The sequence below is a fragment of the Phoenix dactylifera genome, chromosome 3 (genome assembly GCF_051530095.1).
Source record: "Phoenix dactylifera cultivar Ajwa chromosome 3, Ajwa_hap1_PhDact_Kaust_v1.1, whole genome shotgun sequence".
Classification (NCBI taxonomy): Eukaryota; Viridiplantae; Streptophyta; class Magnoliopsida; order Arecales; family Arecaceae; genus Phoenix; species Phoenix dactylifera.
The window spans coordinates 27760001-27780000 of record NC_143192.1 but is presented as its reverse complement, the minus strand read 5'-3'; the positions used below and the strand labels follow the sequence as shown (position 1 = coordinate 27780000).

At 38.2% G+C, this 20000-nt stretch overlaps 1 protein-coding gene across 1 annotated transcript in view; it reads right to left on the bottom strand.

Annotated features, from left to right (window-relative positions):
* Nucleotides 1–20000, bottom strand: part of LOC120104991 (uncharacterized) — a 24171-nt gene that overhangs the window by 939 nt on the left and 3232 nt on the right. The window lies entirely within an intron of this gene.

The following is a 20000-nucleotide window of genomic DNA, read 5'->3' as shown; positions in this document are numbered from 1 at the left end:
TGAAAAAAACTTCTCTCACCTACCCAACACTAAAGCATTCAAGAGAGAAGAAAGAGAGAAAGTTTCAAGGTAGTTGGTGCTTTCAAGAGGAGAAATCAAGTGCATTCAAGCCTTCTTCATCTGATTTCGTGCTCATCTACTCACTCCCACTCGGCAATCAAAGCTCGCATTCAAGCCGACGTGATCTGCATCGGAAGAACCACCATCATCCAAGCTTCCAACGGCAAAAAAGGTTCTTCCGGTTTTGTTGTTCTTTATTGATTTATTTGCTTTCATAGAAGCTTTTAAATTCTTGTAAAACTCTTAAACATTGTGCTTGTTCCAGTCAAGGGACTTGGAACAAGGGTTAGGCATCCCAAGCCTAGTTTAAATTGGGGGATTGTAGGGTTCGTTGTTAGCCCGGGTTAAAACAACGAGTTGGGTAGTTCACTCGGAAGACTACCGGACTGTAATCATCGATTATAGTGGAAAATTTCCAAAGGTATTTGGGGAGTGGATGTAGGAGCAGTGGAAGCTCCGAACCACTATAAACCTCTGTGTTTGCGATTGATTGTGCTTACCGCTTTATTTTTTATTCTTGCACCTACACTTGGGTGTATTGTTTAATTAGACCAAAAATTTTAAGACACCCAATTCACCCCCTCTTGGGTGACCATCTCTGGGCAACAAGTGGTATCAGAGCAGGTGCTCTGTGTATTCTTGAAGACCTAACCGTCTCTGCCAAAGATCAAGATGGCAACACCCTTCAACAATGTTCCTGCTGAGGGGCAGGCTACCAATAGACCTCCACTTTTCAATGAAACAAATTATTCCTATTGGAAAACTAGAATGAGAATTTTTGTTCAAGCACAAGATTATGCCTTGTGGAGGGCTATAATCAAAGGACCACACGAACCATCTCACATAGTTAATGGCATTCAGGTTTCCAAGCCTGAGGAGGATTGGGATGAGAATGATAGCAAGATGGTTCAACTCAATGCTAGAGCCATGAATACATTGTATTGTGCTCTAGATGTAAATGAGTTTAATAGAGTCTCCACCTGTAGTTCCGCCAAGGAAATATGGGATAGGCTTGAAGTTACCCACGAGGGTACTAATCAAGTCAAGGAGTCTAAAGTGAACATTCTAGTTCACAAATATGAATTATTTAAGATGGAACCCAACGAAACTATTTCATGCATGTTCACACGCTTCACTGATATAATTAATGGTCTAAAGAATTTGGGTAAATCTTACACTAATTCAGAACTTGTGAGAAAAATTCTTAGGTCCTTGCCAAAGACTTGGGAAGCGAAAGTCACGGCGATTGTAGAAGCCAAAGACCTCAACACTTTGGCACTTGAAGAACTATTGGGCTCATTGATGATGCATGAGCTCACAATGAAGCAACATGAAGAAGATGTGCCAAAGAAGAAGACAATCGCCCTCAAGGCCATTTTCAAATAATTGTGAAGGAGAAAGCAGTGGAAGTGAAGAGGGAAGTGAAGATGAAGACTTGGCCTTAATAGTAAGGAAGTTCAAAAAATTCATAAGAAGAAAGAAGGCCTTCCGAAGAAAGAAGTTTGGAGGGAGAAATGATTGGAAAAAAAAAAAAGAAAAAGAAAGAGACCCAATCATATGTTATGATTGCAAGAGACTGGGACACATCCGCTCCGAATGCCCTCAACAGAAGAAGCACTATGGAAAGAAGAAGAAGAAGGCGTTGAAAGCGACTTGGGATGATAGTGACACATCCTCCTCCGAGGAAGAGGAGGAAGAGACCGCCAACTTGTGCTTCATGGCACTTGACGATGATGAGGTATGTCAAAGCTCAATTACAGATTTTACTTTAGAAGAATTATATGAAGCCTTCCAAGAACTCATGAATGATTGTAGTATGTTAGGAGCAAAGAATAAAGAACTAAAGGCCTCCAATCAAAAACTGAAGGATGACATTAAAAACCTATTGATTGAAAAGGAAAATCATGAAAATGATTGCATTATTGACCTAAAGGATAAAATTTCAGAACTTAGCATTGAGTATGAAACTGCAGATACACTCATTAGGGAATTAAATCTAAGAGTCAAATTCCTACTCAATAGTAATACTTTACTTGCACAAAATGTCAAATCTCTTAAAAATGATAAGGAAGTATTAGCTAAAGAAAATTTGGACCTTAAGGATGAGCTACACAAGTATAAACCAATTGTGCAGAAATTTACACATAGCTCGGAAAAATTAAATCTTATTCTATCCAATCAAAGAGCTGTTTTTAATAAAGCCAGATTAGGATACAAAACTAGCAAACAGCAAAAATATCTAAAGAACTTTTTTGTAAAAGCAAAAGATGATAAAACTGAAAAACCTACATGCTTTTGTTGTGAGAAAAATGGACATAAAGCTTACTCTTGCATTCAAAGAAAGATTCAAACTAATAAGAACACATTTGTAAAGGATAAAAACACAACCAAAATATGGGTTCCTAAGGGAACCAACTACACTAACCAAGAAGGACCCAAGAAAACTTGGGTACCTAAGAGCTTCACATGATTATTTTGTAGGTATGCCTTGCAGCCGGGAGCAAAAAGAGAATGTGGTATCTTGATAGCGGTTGCTCAAGGCATATGACCGGTGACAAGAGCCTCTTCGTCACCTTGAAATCAAAAGAAGGAGGAGTAGTCACATTTGGAGACAATGCTAAAGGCCAAATCATTGGCGTTGGTAAAATCTCTATATCACCCTCCTCATTTATTGACAATGTATTGTTAGTTAATGGATTAAAACATAATTTACTAAGTATAAGTCAATTTTGTGACAAGGGCTTTAAAGTGTCATTTGAATCTTCCCTATGTATAATTAGTAGTCCAATTGACAATGGGATCATACTTATGGGACATAGGCTTGGAAATGTTTACATGGTAGATCTTGATGATCTCACCATGAAAGATGGCCAATGTCTTGTAGCCATGGATGCCAAGGTCAATGAGACTAGCTGGTTATGGCATCGTAGGTTAGGACATGCTAGCATGGATTTAATTTCTAAATTGATTAGAAAAGATCTAGTTAAAGGACTACCAAAAATAGATTTTGAAAGGAACAAAATTTGTGCTGCATGTCAACTAGGAAAACAAACAAGAAGCTCTTTCAAATCTAAGAACATAGTTTCAACATCAAAACCCTTAGAACTAATTCACATGGATTTATTTGGACCCACTAGAACTGCTAGTCTAGGGGGTAAGAAGTTTGGTCTTGTAATTGTTGATGACTTTTCACGTTTTACATGGGTTTCATTCCTTGCCCACAAAGATGAGTCCTTTCCCGCTTTTATCAAGTTTCATAATAGGATTTTAAATGAACTTAACCTTAAACTAAAAGCAATTAGGAGTGATCATGGTACCGAGTTTGAAAATCAGCATTTTGAAAAATTTTGTGAAGAAAATGGTATCAATCACAATTTTTCGGCCCTTAGGACACCCCAACAAAATGGGGTGGTAGAAAGGAAGAATCGCACACTAGCAGATATGGCTCGTGCCGTGTTGTGCGAATCGGATCTACCAAAGTATTTTTGGGCTGAAGCAATCAATACTGCCTGCCATATTTTAAACCGTGCTTTAGTTAGATCTATTTTAAAGAAAACACCTTATGAGTTGTTGAAAAATAAGAAGCCCAATATAAGTTATTTTCATGTTTTCGGTTGTCGCTGCTTTATTTTAAACAATGGAAAGGACAATCTAAGTAAATTTAGTGCTAAATCAGATGAGGGGATCTTTTTAGGTTATTCCTCATCTAGTAGAGCATACAGGGTCTTCAATAAGAGAACTTTCGTTGTTGAAGAATCCATTCATGTTGTTTTTGATGAAGCTAATGGAGATTCTTCTAGAAAAGAAGAAGATGGTGATGCAGGTATACTTGAAGACAGAATGAAAGAGTTCTCCATACAAGACAAACAACATGAGGATGAAATCAAGGAAGATACAATTCAGCAAGATGAAGAAGATCAACCCCAAGCAAGAAATCAAGATTTTCCGAGAGAATGGAGGTATGCACATGGTCATCCAAGGGATCTAATCCTTGGTGACCCTTCACAAGGGGTAAGGACAAGATCTTCTTTAAGAAATACTAGTAATTATCTTGCATTCGTTTCACAAATAGAGCCTAAATTACTAGAAGAAGCCGAAAAAGATGAAAATTGGATAAATGCTATGCAAGAGGAATTAAACCAATTTGAAAGAAATCAAGTTTGGACTCTAATGAAAAGACTCCCTAATGTTTCAATTATAGGCACCAAGTGGGTATATAGAAATAAACTAGATGAAGATGGAATAGTAATAAGAAACAAAGCTAGGTTGGTAGCCAAAGGCTACAATCAGAAAGAAGGCATAGATTTTGATGAAACCTTCGCTCCTGTTGCTAGGTTAGAGGCTATTAGACTACTTTTGGCATATGCATGCTTCATGGATTTCAAACTCTATCAAATGGATGTAAAAAGTGCATTTTTAAATGGTTATATAATGGAGGAAGTTTATGTAGAACAACCTCCAGGTTTTGAAAACCACTTACATCCAGATTATGTTTTCAAATTGCATAAAGCATTGTATGGACTTAAGCAAGCCCCTAGGGCTTAGTATGAAAGATTAAGTAATTTTCTAATTGAAAATGAGTTTAAAAGAGGAAATGTAGATAAAACACTTTTCATTAAAAGAAAAGGAAATGACTTATTGCTTGTGCAAATTTATGTGGATGATATAATTTTTGGTGCTACTAATGATAGTCTTTGTCAAGAGTTTGCTAAGCTTATGCAGGGAGAATTCGAAATGAGCATGATGGGTGAGCTCAACTTTTTTCTTGGGCTACAAATAAAATAATCAGAGGAAGGCATCTTCATCAGTCAGTCCAAGTACATCAAGGAAATGTTGGAGAAATTCAAGATGAAGGATGCAAAGGAAATCAGCACACCCATGGGCTCAAGTTGCAAGCTTGACAAAGATGAAAAAGGTAAATGTGTAGACTGCAAATTGTACAGAGGTATGATAGGGTCTTTACTTTACCTTACTGCTAGTAGACCAGACATATTATTCAGTGTTTGCATGTGTGCTAGATACCAAGCATGTCCTAAGGAATCACACTTACAAGCTGTTAAAAGATTATTCAAATACCTAGTAGGGACATCTAATGCAGGTTTATGGTATTCTAAACAATCTGATTTAAATTTAATTGCTTATTCCGATGCTGATTTTGCCGGGTGCAAACTCGACAGAAAAAGCACAAGTGGCACCTGTCAATTCTTGGGTGCTAACTTGGTTTCTTGGTTTAGCAAGAAACAGAATTCAGTTGCCTTGTCCACAGCTGAGGCTGAGTACATTGCAGCCGGAAGCTGTTGTGCCCAAGTTCTTTGGATTAAACAACAACTTGAAGATTTTGGTATCAAAATGGACAATATTCCAATTAGATGTGATAATACAAGTGCAATCAATTTAACAAAAAATTCTGTCCAATACTCTAAATCAAAACACATAGAGATTAGGTATCACTTTATAAGAGATCATGTGTTGAAAAATAATGTATTGATTGAGTATGTATGCACTGAAAATCAATTGGCCGATATCTTTACAAAGCCCCTTTGTAAAGATAGGTTCAATTTTTTAAGGAATGCCTTGTGCTTGTATGATCCTAGCAAGTAGATTGAATTTGTAATGCAAGCATGATTTGACTTCAATGCTATAGCTTAAATGATTTAACTCCTCAAACATATGTAATGCCTTGTATGCTCTAGAGGTACATATGAATGCTACTCAAACTCATAATACACTTCAAGGTCACATATAGCAAACCTAGTGCCTAATAAGTGAAAATATGAATCTATCAAATTAGATGACGAATTGTTTGACTTTCCGGAGGATAGTTATCCCCCTTGGACTCTTCATTGAAAGAGTAGATGCCCTACAAGCCAATCGCAATATGTATTGCGAAGGGTTTTTCTTTTGATTTGTCCAAATCATGTACATAACATTTAAATATGAATAAAGGCATTATGTTTTATCATATGCTGTTGATTATATTTATGATAAACTCCTTAGATTAGGGCAATGGTTTTAAGACTATGATGAGATCATACTAGTGAGACTTAAAATCCTAAAATCCTAATCTTAAATATTCCCAGTCATTGGTACATTGAGTCGGGGATCAATGATTACCGGAAAAACTGGCATGTCTTATGTATGCTCGATGCAGAGGATGATTGATCTCACAATCATTTGTGTGGAGACACTAATACAAAGATATGGGTGCTCATTAGAAGAATGAGTTCACTGAATTGACCTACAAAGAGAAATCTTATGAAGTCTTACTTACATGTCAAAAGATGATTCTCTTAGTGGGAGTTGTGCAACTGATCCTTTGACCTGAGATCACCATGGTATCTTGTGCACATGAACCTATGTTTTGGTTTACACTCATTCATGACAATAAGTTATGTACGAGGTCTTCTGGATATGGTGGATTGTGTACGAAGATTATGAGTAGGTCAACAAGGAATTAATCACTTCTAGTAAGAGAAGATAGCATCCTATTTATTCTAATCATATGATAATTCAGAAAGCCTTTGATCAAAGCAGAATGAAAATTAGAAAGAGTTTCTAATGTTTCATTATTTGAATTATCATTAAAAGATTGAGAAAAATATGAATATTAATTGAGTTTGACATATATTCATACTCATATACATATTTGGGATGCAGTTTGATTAAAGGATTGAATTGCATGGTAACTTGCCACTGAAGGGTATTTTTGGTATTTCTACCAAATTCCATATTTTTCGGGTAGACATGACACGTTGCTAGACGTCAATCTTGTCTTATAGGTTTGATCGAATTAAAGAGTTTAATTCGATCACCAATTAGAAAGGATTCTAATTGTTAAGTTCGGGTTCGCGCAGTTTAGACTTAAATCGATTAGAAGAGTTCTAATCAAGTTGGGTCAACTCGCACTCACACCTATTGCTGGCTAAGTATGGAACCCAATGGGTCACACACAAGAAAATTTATCAAGGGTCTAATTGGATTAGATCATGTTTGCAAGATAAACATCCTAGCAGGTGTTGCAAACCTTAGCTCCTGATTCGAACTGGATTCGAATCTGATTCGAATTGGATTCGAATCTGATTCTTAATTGATCTAATTTGATTAGATCATATTCTAATATGGGTTAGCCAAGAGTTGGCACCTAATTGGCTTGGTTTGAGTCTAATTGGATTAGATTTGATAAATCATTCATTTTTGATCGTTGGATCAATATTTGGATGAAGAGATGGATCAAATGGATGGCACCATGAATTGGAGCCATTGGATTTTCATCATAGGATGATGGGAGATCATGATGACGTGATGGATATCATTGGGAGGCGTGGAGATGAAAAATAGGTGAAGGAAAGAGAGAGAATACGTGAAGATTAAATGGATAAGGATGAACCATTTATTTGATCTTATCCATTCTCTCTCTTCTCTCTTCATCACGCCTAAGGGATATATGGCGCCTTCTTTCATGGCCTTTGGATCATCATCAACCCTTGATGAATGGATAAGGTTGGTTCCTATTTTTCTTGCGTGAGAAGAAGTGAAGAAAGGGAAGAGTACGGCGCATTTTCATGAAGAGGTGCTTAGGGAATCAAGCGCCACATCATAAGCGCTTGATCTTATCCTAACCACTTTTGATACGCCTCTCCCTATTTTTGTGGCGCCTTCTCTCCTCTTATCACGCCCCATCTGAAGGATGTGTGGATGGGATGCATCCTTTGGTGATGCATCCCCACGCCATCTATAAATAGGAATGCTCCCGGTGTTTTCTAATCATCGGAAATCAATCCAACTCTCTCTCTCTCATATCCCTTCTTTCTTACATTAGTTTCTTTCTTTCTAACATTGCTTCTAGTGTGTCCTAAGCCAAGACAAGGTGGTCTTCCTTAGGACAAAAGGATTAGAAGTGATTTTAGAAGGCTAAAGAAAAATAGAAAGGAAGGAAAGCAAGCTATTAGAGTTCTTTAGAAGAATTCTGCATTAAGGATCAAAAGTCTTTGGAGCTAAAGTCTTGATCAAGTTTTCGTGTGGATCACCATTGGAGGGCGGACACTTGGACGCCTCGTGGAGATTGTACACTTTGGATTAGCATTTGAGGTATTCTACTAATTCTGCATTTATTTTATATTATTTGATTGTAATCATTAAGGTGATCTAGGCTTAAAAGGGTTTCATGCATAGGGACTTTATTAAGAAAATTTTTAAAATCCCTAGCTTCCGCTGCCCATTATGACATGCTAGAACCCTACAGTGGTATCAAAGCCATCCTTAATTGGTTCAATCAAATAATAATGCATGATGTATGATTATTAATTTACTATGAGATAGTAATGTCATATGCTTAATGAAATGCTGAAATATATGATTCATATATGATATGATATGTAATAAAATGTCATGATATGATATTTTCCATATGAAAATATGTTGAAGCATGTTAATTAGTTGCTTATGATTTATACATGCTATGAGATAGCTATGATGCATGATAGCTTATTTTAGATATGTTAAATATATGTTACAATTAAAGAATGTGCTAGAGACTAGTAAGCCCTCAATAAAAATTATATTAAGTCATAGTGTTGAAAAACTTTGAGCTAACCCATTCTAGAATAATTAATCTAATTGGTGTCTAAGGAAAGCACTAAAGGTGGTTACTTAATTAGGACCTTACTCTTTGAGTAAGGGGAGCCTCCCACCTGCTTACCTGGCCAATTGTTTGATTGTCTATTATGGATAAGCTTAATGTTGATATAACACTATTGATAGCCTTCCTTCATGCCTCGATATTATTATGTCAAGATCCATGCTAGTTTGTTGTGCTAACACAAAACTTGCAATGGGGACTGATGTTATACTGTCTTGGTGCATTAAGATGCTTATGGCATATTTTAATATATTGCCTTGTTGTGTAACCACAAGGGCAATATTATTCGAATATGACTATATGGAAATGAAGGGTTTGACTTAACTAAAATATTATTGTTTGTTGTGCTAACACAAGGCAATAAGTATTTTAAGAGGACAAGATAAAGTTGAGAATTGCATGAGATGCAATTGGAAAGAGTTTCCTACCTTTGAACTCATAAGAGTTTGTTGTGTAAACACAAGGCTTTTTATGATGAATTAGGATCTCAACCCTACTAAGAAAAATTATATTTTCACGTTTATCATAGGAGAGGGCTATGATATTCGATAAAAATAGTAGGAGACAAATTAGATTAAAGTCCTTATCTAGTTGCAAACATGTCATCATGATTGGTCTGCTTATATTAGTTATGTTCTTGCATATGTAGAATTATTAAATGGCTTCACTTTCACTAAGAGGCATCTTAGATGCCAACAAGTTGACCGGACCAAACTATGTGGACTGGTTGAGGAATTTAAAGATAGTACTCACTCAGGAGAAAATTTCCTATATACTTGAAACCCCTGATCTTGGAGATCTAGGGGATGATGCTACAGAAGAGGAGGTTGCCACACATAAGATGTGGAAAAATGACAGTTTGACTGTCAAATGTATCATACTTGCCTCTATGAGCAATGAATTACAGAGGCAACATGAAGGCATGGACACTCAATCCATACTTCTCAATTTAAAAGAGTTGTATGGAGAACAAAGCAGGACTGCTAGGTATGAGATATCTAAGCAGTTGTTCCGTGCTAAAATGAATGAAGGAACTCCAGTGCAAAACCATGTTCTTATGGTTATAGACTTAATCACTAGATTAAGTCAATTAGGTTTTGCTATGGATAGTGAGCTCAGTCAGGATTTGATCCTGCAATCACTGCCTGATTCATTCTCTCAGTTTGTTGTGAACTTTCACATGAACAAGCTGAACACCTCCCTGCCCGAGCTGTTAAATATGCTCAAAACAGCTGAAGGCCATATTAAGAAGGATAAAGGTCCACTCCTCCTTATAGATGGCACTTCTAAAAGGAAATCGGGAAATAAGGGTTCTAAGAAACGATTGAACCCCAAGAGTAGCATCAAAAAGAAAAAAGGAAAGAAAAACTCCGGATCAAGTACCTGTTTTCATTGCGGCAAAGCTGGCCACTGGAAAAGGAATTGCAAGAGTTTTCTTGCAAGTATGAAGACCGATGCAAGAGTTGCATCAAAAGGTATGTTTATGTTACATGCCAACTTGTCATTAAGTTCTTCAAATTCAAATTCATGGGTATTGGATACCGGCTGTGGTTTTCACATTTGCAAATCTTTGCATGGACTACAGAAAATTAAAATTTTGAAGAAAGGTGACTTCGAGCTGTATGGCGCTGGAGGAGAGTCCATCCAGGCTGAAGCTGTTGGAACCTACAACTTGGAGTTACCTTCGGGAGAGCTCCTACAATTAGAAGATTGTTATTATATGCCCAAAATTATTAGAAATGTAATTTCCATTCCTTTGTTGTTAAAGAAAGGATTTGAAATTAATGGAAAGGGCAATGGTTGCTCTATTTATTTTTCTAATAAGTATCTTTGCAATGGCATTATGGAAAATGGTCTTCTTGTTTTATTACTTAATGACAATGTCTTTCATATTAATAAAAGCAATAAAAGAAAGAGAGAGGAAGTGAATAACACCCTTCTTTGGCATTGCCGACTTGGTCACATAAGTGAATCAAGAATCAACAAGTTATACAAAGAAGAGTTCTTTGATCCTTATGATTATGAATCATTAGGAACTTGTGAATCTTGTCTTATGGGTAAAATGACTAAGTCTCCATTCACTGGACATGGAGAAAGGGCAAGTGAGTTATTAGGACTTGTACACACAGATGTATGTGGTCCTATGACAACTCTAGCTAGAGGTGGATACTCTTACTTCATCACATTCACTGATGATTTATCAAGGTTCGGATATGTGTATCTTATGAAACATAAATCCGAAGCTTTTGATAAGTTTAAAGAGTATCAAAGTATGGTTGAAAAACAAACCGAAAAGTGTATTAAAATCCTTCGATCTGATCGAGGCGGTGAATACCTTTCTAGTGAGTTTTTAAATCATCTTAAAGAAAAGGGCATTCTCTCTGAATGGACACCTCCGTATACGCCACAATTAAATGGTGTAGCTGAACGGAGGAATCGTACTCTATTAGATATGGTAAGGTCCATGATGTGCTTTACTGATCTTCCTATTTCCTTCTGGGGTTTTGCCCTAGAGACCGCTGCACTAATATTAAACAGGGTACCTTCTAAGTCTGTACCTAGCACTCCATATGAGATATGGAGAGGAAAGAAGCCTAATCTTAAGTTTCTTAAGATATGGGGTTGTCAAGCTTATGTCAAAAGAAATTTTGGATACAAGCTAAGTGCTAGATCAGATAAATGTATTTTTGTAGGTTATCCTAAAGATAGTATAGGATACATCTTCTATCATCCTATCGAACAAAAAGTTTTTGTAGGTAGGCATGCCATTTTCTTAGAAAAAGAGTTTATCTTAGAAAAGGGCAAGGATAGAAAAATTGAACTTGAAGAAGTTCAAAACCTACAAATAGAAACACAAGAAATTCTTCAACCAGATGTACCCATTGATGAGGTACAACCACAACACACATCTCCTCTCCGAAGGTCAGATAGAGTGCGAAGAGCACCTGAGAGGTATGGGTTCATCATTGAAAATGATGAAGCCCACATTGTTCAGAATAATAATCCTCTGACCTATTCGGAAGCTGTCAAGAGTAATGACTCTGACAAATGGCTAGAAGCCATGAAATCCGAAATAGATTCTATGTATACCAACCAAGAATGGACTTTGGTTGATGCACCAGAGGGTGTAAACCCTATAGGTTGCAAATGGGTCTATAAGAAAAAGATTGGAGCAGATGGCCAAGTAGAAACCTACAAGGCTAGATTGGTGGCAAAAGGTTTCAGGCAAAAGCAAGGAATTGACTATGATGAAACTTTTTCGCCAGTAGCTATGCTCAAATCTATTCGGATTTTGCTTGCAATAGCTGCATACTATGATTATGAAATCTGGCAGATGGATGTCAAAACCGCCTTCCTTAATGGTTATCTTGAGGAAGAGGTTTACATGACACAGCCAGAAGGATTTGTCTCAAGTAAGAGAGCAAATCAAGTATGCAAGCTTAAGAGATCCATTTATGGATTAAAGCAAGCATCGAGGAGTTGGAACATCCATTTTGATACAACAGTCAAAGAGTTTGGTTTTATCAAAAATGTGGATGAACCATGTGTGTACAAGAAGACTAGTGGGAGTGCCATTGTCTTCTTAATATTGTATGTAGATGACATACTGATCATTGGAAATGATATTCCAATGTTACAATCGGTCAAGACTTGGCTGTCAAAAAGCTTTTCCATGAAAGACATGGGAGAAGCATCCTATATACTTGGTATAAAGATCTATAGGGATAGATCTAAAAGGATGCTAGGCTTGTCCCAGTCTAGGTACATAGATAATGTGCTGAAAAGATTCAGCATGGAAGAAAGTAAAAGAGGTTATTTGCCTATGAGTCATGGCATACGTCTCTCTAAGAAGATGTCTCCTAAGACATCTGAAGAGAGGAATAGAATGAATTCTATTCCCTATGCTTCGGCAGTAGGATCGATTATGTATGCTATGCTATGTACTAGGCCTGATGTTGCTTATGCCTTAGGCATAACAAGTAGATTTCAGGCTGATCCAGGAGAGGATCATTGGATAGCTGTGAAAAATATTCTTAAGTACTTGAGAAGGACTAAAGATATTTTTCTAGTTTATGGAGGATCTGAGTTGAAACTAGAAGGATTTTCTGATTCTAGTTTTCAATCAGATCCAGATGATAGCAAGTCCACTTCAGGGTATATCTTTACCCTAAATGGTGGTGCAGTGAGCTGGAAGAGTTCCAAACAACAAACTGTAGCTGACTCAACTACTGAGGCAGAATACATTGCTGTAAGTGAAGCCGCTAAGGAAGCTGTCTGGATGAAGAAGTTCATCTCTGAGTTAGGAGTAGTTCCCGAGATTGCTAGACCAGTCCCAGTTTATTGTGATAACACTGGAGCTGTTGCTCAAGCGAAGGAACCAAGGTCTCATCACAAATCCAAGCACATTCTAAGACGCTTCCATCTTGTTCGAGAGATTGTCGAGAGACAAGACATAGTCATTGAATGAGTAGACACCAAGAACAACCTAGCAGATCCGTTCACTAAAGCTCTACCACAACAGCAGTTCGATCGCCACCTCGATTGTATGGGGATAAAATATAAGAGCGATTGGCTTTAGTGCAAGTGGGAGATTGAAAGAGTAGATGCCCTACAAGCCAATCGCAATATGTATTGCGAAGGGTTTTTCTTTTGATTTGTCCAAATCATGTACATAACATTTAAATATGAATAAAGGCATTATGTTTTATCATATGCTGTTGATTATATTTATGATAAACTCCTTAGATTAGGGCAATGGTTTTAAGACTATGATGAGATCATACTAGTGAGACTTAAAATCCTAAAATCCTAATCTTAAATATTCCCAGTCATTGGTACATTGAGTCGGGGATCAATGATTACCGGAAAAACTGGCATGTCTTATGTATGCTCGATGCAGAGGATGATTGATCTCACAATCATTTGTGTGGAGACACTAATACAAAGATATGGGTGCTCATTAGAAGAATGAGTTCACTGAATTGACCTACAAAGAGAAATCTTATGAAGTCTTACTTACATGTCAAAAGATGATTCTCTTAGTGGGAGTTGTGCAACTGATCCTTTGACCTGAGATCACCATGGTATCTTGTGCACATGAACCTATGTTTTGGTTTACACTCATTCATGACAATAAGTTATGTACGAGGTCTTCTGGATATGGTGGATTGTGTACGAAGATTATGAGTAGGTCAACAAGGAATTAATCACTTCTAGTAAGAGAAGATAGCATCCTATTTATTCTAATCATATGATAATTCAGGAAGCCTTTGATCAAAGCAGAATGAAAATTAGAAAGAGTTTCTAATGTTTCATTATTTGAATTATCATTAAAAGATTGAGAAAAATATGAATATTAATTGAGTTTGACATATATTCATACTCATATACATATTTGGGATGCAGTTTGATTAAAGGATTGAATTGCATGGTAACTTGCCACTGAAGGGTATTTTTGGTATTTCTACCAAATTCCATATTTTTCGGGTAGACATGACACGTTGCTAGACGTCAATCTTGTCTTATAGGTTTGATCGAATTAAAGAGTTTAATTCGATCACCAATTAGAAAGGATTCTAATTGTTAAGTTCGGGTTCGCGCAGTTTAGACTTAAATCGATTAGAAGAGTTCTAATCAAGTTGGGTCAACTCGCACTCACACCTATTGCTGGCTAAGTATGGAACCCAATGGGTCACACACAAGAAAATTTATCAAGGGTCTAATTGGATTAGATCATGTTTGCAAGATAAACATCCTAGCAGGTGTTGCAAACCTTAGCTCCTGATTCGAACTGGATTCGAATCTGATTCGAATTGGATTCGAATCTGATTCTTAATTGATCTAATTTGATTAGATCATATTCTAATATGGGTTAGCCAAGAGTTGGCACCTAATTGGCTTGGTTTGAGTCTAATTGGATTAGATTTGATAAATCATTCATTTTTGACCGTTGGATCAATATTTGGATGAAGAGATGGATCAAATGGATGGCACCATGAATTGGAGCCATTGGATTTTCATCATAGGATGATGGGAGATCATGATGACGTGATGGATATCATTGGGAGGCGTGGAGATGAAAAATAGGTGAAGGAAAGAGAGAGAATACGTGAAGATTAAATGGATAAGGATGAACCATTTATTTGATCTTATCCATTCTCTCTCTTCTCTCTTCATCACGCCTAAGGGATATATGGCGCCTTCTTTCATGGCCTTTGGATCATCATCAACCCTTGATGAATGGATAAGGTTGGTTCCTATTTTTCTTGCGTGAGAAGAAGTGAAGAAAGGGAAAAGTACGGCGCATTTTCATGAAGAGGTGCTTAGGGAATCAAGCGCCACATCATAAGCGCTTGATCTTATCCTAACCACTTTTGATACGCCTCTCCCTATTTTTGTGGCGCCTTCTCTCCTCTTATCACGCCCCATCTGAAGGATGTGTGGATGGGATGCATCCTTTGGTGATGCATCCCCACGCCATCTATAAATAGGAATGCTCCCGGTGTTTTCTAATCATCGGAAATCAATCCAACTCTCTCTCTCTCATATCCCTTCTTTCTTACATTAGTTTCTTTCTTTCTAACATTGCTTCTAGTGTGTCCTAAGCCAAGACAAGGTGGTCTTCCTTAGGACAAAAGGATTAGAAGTGATTTTAGAAGGCTAAAGAAAAATAGAAAGGAAGGAAAGCAAGCTATTAGAGTTCTTTAGAAGAATTCTGCATTAAGGATCAAAAGTCTTTGGAGCTAAAGTCTTGATCAAGTTTTCGTGTGGATCACCATTGGAGGGCGGACACTTGGACGCCTCGTGGAGATTGTACACTTTGGATTAGCATTTGAGGTATTCTACTAATTCTGCATTTATTTTATATTATTTGATTGTAATCATTAAGGTGATCTAGGCTTAAAAGGGTTTCATGCATAGGGACTTTATTAAGAAAATTTTTAAAATCCCTAGCTTCCGCTGCCCATTATGACATGCTAGAACCCTACATTCATAGAGATACTTTCAGAGCCTATTTCATAGGTATTCGAAATTTGATCAAACATTCCTCATTTCAATATTGATAATTCAAAAATCATTGTCAAACTTTTATAGGATGAATTATTAAGGGGAAGGATCACAAGCAAGCTCACTTAATAATCGCCAAAAGAAATTAAACTGATCATTGAGATTGAATAAAACGAATTGGGAAAAGATTGGAAACATTCTGAAATTTTTTCAGTGCCGGAGACGTCTCCGGCGAATCGCAGAGACGTCCCCCCAGCGAGACGTCTCGCATTAGTCGCGGAGACGTCTCGGGGACAGAATGAAATTTTATAGGCCGAAACAGCTCGAGCCGTCTCGAGCTGTTTTCCATCGTCCCCAACAAAACCCTAAACCCTCGCATCCATCTTCTCTCCACCACCAATCGAACCAAAATCACTGCCCATTTCCGTAGATTTCCGGTCGATGGCACCTAAGAAAGCTAGGCGTAGCGGTGGGAGGCGTCCTAGGGTGGCGAACGACGAGGAACGGCGGGAAGAGCCCTCCGCGCCGTCTCCTCTGGTTGCTCCGCCAACCGTGACTCCCTCCTGTGCGAATCGCACAGTAACAACAGGTAGGCACATAGATTTTCAATTCTTAGCGGGTGAGGGGTTCTCTATTGGAGAGAGACTCCGTGCCCAAGGTTGGGAACACCTATGTTCCCTAAACGTGTCTACCTACCCTGGCCTAGTGAGAGAAGTTTTTGGTAATTTGGCCTTAAGGAGCTCGAGGTACACAGGGTATGTTCGAGGCACATTTGTAGAAGTCAATGAGGATATCTTGTCTAGTGTATTGCAAATACCTAAGTACGGTGAGGCTCCGACCTCACATCCCCAAAGAGAGATTGCTCTAAACTTAATTCTAGGTAGAGAGAACTGTGGTCCTCTTGACATTGTTAAGTCCCAAGACCTCAATGCTGAAATGAGATTGCTTTTGAGCATAATCAACAGGGTCTTGTTCCCAAAAACCGGTCGCTTCGACTTCGTTTCGGAGCGAGATTTGGCCATTATGCACCACATCCTGTTAGGGATTCTCCTAAATCTTCCTAGGCTCATGTTAAACTACATTTCACTCTGTCATAGGTACTCCAGGTTCAGCATCCCGTATGGGATTGTCTTTACCCTAATTTTCAAGCATTTTAAGGTTCCTATCCCTGAAAATGAGCCAGAGAGACCCTTGAGAAACACTGACTTCTATAACGAGAGCACACTACATAGGATGGAATTTTACAAGAAAGACGGGTCTTGGGTTAAGGTTTGTAAAAGAAAATCCCAAACTGTAGAGCCTGAGATCCATCATCAGGAGCCTGTCCACCTCTCTCCTCCACATAGCCCTATACCCTCTACTGATCATATGGAGAGCTTTCCTTTTTCTGATGTACCTTCCAGCTCGGCTGGACCATCCACTTCCATGCTTCCTCCTCCAGTTGTTGGATCGACTGCCTTGTCGGATGAGCAGATGCACACCTTAGCATCCATGGTGTGCCAGCAAATGAGGGAAGAAATTAGGTCAGTGGTTTCTGCTGAGATAGCTCCTATCCGCACTTCACATGAAGCACTTTTAGAAGAGTTGAAAGCAATTAGAACTCAAATGGAAGCTATAGGGTCAGAGTTGGTTTGTGTGGCATCAAACCAAACTAGAAGATCATGTGAGATACAAGCTGAATTGAAGATCATATCGGATAGTCTTCAAGAGCTGACGAGCCCTGAAGGCAATTTGGGCAGTGTGGCTGCCCAGCTTAGAGGGAGGATTGATAGAGCATCCCATGAAATTGAAGCATTAATGAGAGCACTCAATCAGTCTCAGGGAGATAACTTTAGAAGATTAATGCAAGCAATTAATAGGTTTGTGGAAGCTGCTGCTGCGGCTCTTGAGGGTGCTGGCCAGTGAGGCACATTTTGTGGACATCTAGGGTTCATCTTTTTGGAAAGCCCTAGGCTTATATGAAACTCTTTCTTTTGTGTTTGCAATCAATCCTTGTAATGGCATCAAATGTTGTAATGCTATATGAATGCCATATCCCTTCTTTTTGAATCTTGGAGTATGTTTTTAATATTGTGATGTGCTATGGATGTTAAAATGTCGTAATATACCTTGAATGTTCAAACTTGACAATGTGCAACCATTTCACTATTTTGCCAAACTTGACAATGCATATGAAACAGGGGGAGCACAACTTGTAATAATTAAATTTAAATGATCTGAAATGAATTCCAAAACAAAGGGGGAGTAAAACTCACCTTCCCAAATCATTGACTGCTTCATGTTAATTTGATATAAATGCTGAATTCTAATCTAAAAAGCAACATGGATGCTGAAATCTTATGTGCAAATCTGAAAAAGGAAGTAGAACCATTCAAATAGGCATCGCGTTTTGGGGGAATAGGCAAAATTTGTCCCCTTCATTGTTGATGACAAAAAGGGGGAGTAGAACCAATATGGAATGCAAAATGCAAAATGCAAAATTTTTATGTTTATCACACTCATACTTGAAAGTTTAATTAGAATCAACAAAATGAAAAGATAAAATTGAAGAATATTGGCTTAAAGACAATTGTCCTTCTGGAAAAGAAAGGGGGAGTCAAAAGTATTTGGCTTTTGATTGTCTTTAGCATCAATATTTCATCAACTTACACTTTAACTTGATTCAAATCTAAAAGTGATAGATGATATGCCAAAATTGCTCAAAGAGCTACTAAGATCAATGCTTATGCATAAGTATAGAACTGACAATTAACTATACTGAATTATGCATACTGTATCTAGCTCTAACCAAAACACAATACTTGTACATCTGATCAAATACTGTATATATGTTTAATTTTAAATTTTGCATACACTCAGTATTCTGTCATCATCAAAAAGGGGGAGATTGTTGACCCCCTAATGGATTTTGATGAATACAAAACACTAGAGTATAATTCCCTTTATATTGACAATTTACTTGAGTATTTCAGGTGTTTAACTAAGAATATTGTTAAGTATTGTCAAGGCATGTTCCCGTATTTTTCGGTGGATTTATTGAAGATTTTTGAGATGAAGAAAACGGATCAGGGGCAGCCGAGACGTCTCTGGCTTGTTCCAGAGACGTCTCCGGCACGCAGAGAAGAAGCAGGGACGTCTGGAGACGTCCCCAGCACCTGCCGAGGCATCTCGCAGGGTCGGAGTCGACTCCCTGCCTTCCAGAGTCGACTCTCTCAGAGACGGCAGAAAGGCCGATTTCAAGGGATGCGCGCGAGTCGTCTCCAAAGGACGCGGAGCCGACTCTCTCAGGGATTCCAGAGGACCCGTTTTTCGTTGAGAAAACGTCGGAGCCGTCTCCGACGTCGCAGAGTTGTCCCCACGCATAAAGCACAAAAATCCCGAGACGTCCCCCGAGGCATGCGAGCCGGCTCTCTCAGAAAAATAAGAAATCGGGCTGTTCTTCTTCGGAGTCGTCCCCAGAAAGCGCCGAGTCGACTCTGACATTATCGAACGATCTTTTATACAGCCGAGACGTCTCTCGTTCAAGCGGAGACGTCTCTGGAATGCCTGGGACGCGACTGACACATTTTTGCAGGTTTTGTTTGAAATCCTAACGGCTCTATTTTTATTTCTAACGGATCTATTGCTTGCAGAAGTATAAATAGGAGTTTTTAAGTGCATGAAAAAAACTTCTCTCACCAACCCAACACTAAAGCATTCAAGAGAGAAGAAAGAGAGAAAGTTTCAAGGTAGTTGGTGCTTTCAAGAGGAGAAATCAAGTGCATTCAAGCCTTCTTCATCTGATTTCGTGCTCATCTACTCACTCCCACTCGGCAATCAAAGCTCGCATTCAAGCCGACGTGATCCGCATCGGAAGAACCACCATCATCCAAGCTTCCAACGGCAAAAAGGGTTCTTCCGGTTTTGTTGTTCTTTATTGATTTATTTGCTTTCATAGAAGCTATTAAATTCTTGTAAAACTCTTAAACATTGTGCTTGTTCCAGTCAAGGGACTTGGAACAAGGGTTAGGCGTCCCAAGCCTAGTTTAAATTGGGGGATTGTAGGGTTCGTTGTTAGCCCGGGTTAAAACAACGAGTTGGGTAGTTCACTCGAAAGACTACCGGATTGTAATCGTCGATTATAGTGAAAAATTCCCAAAGATATTTGGAGAGTGGATGTAGGAGCAGTGGAAGCTCCGAACCACTATAAACCTCTGTGTTTGCGATTGATTGTGCTTACCGCTTTATTTTTTATTCTTGCACCTACACTTGGGTGTATTGTTTAATTAGACCAAAAATTTTAAGACACCCAATT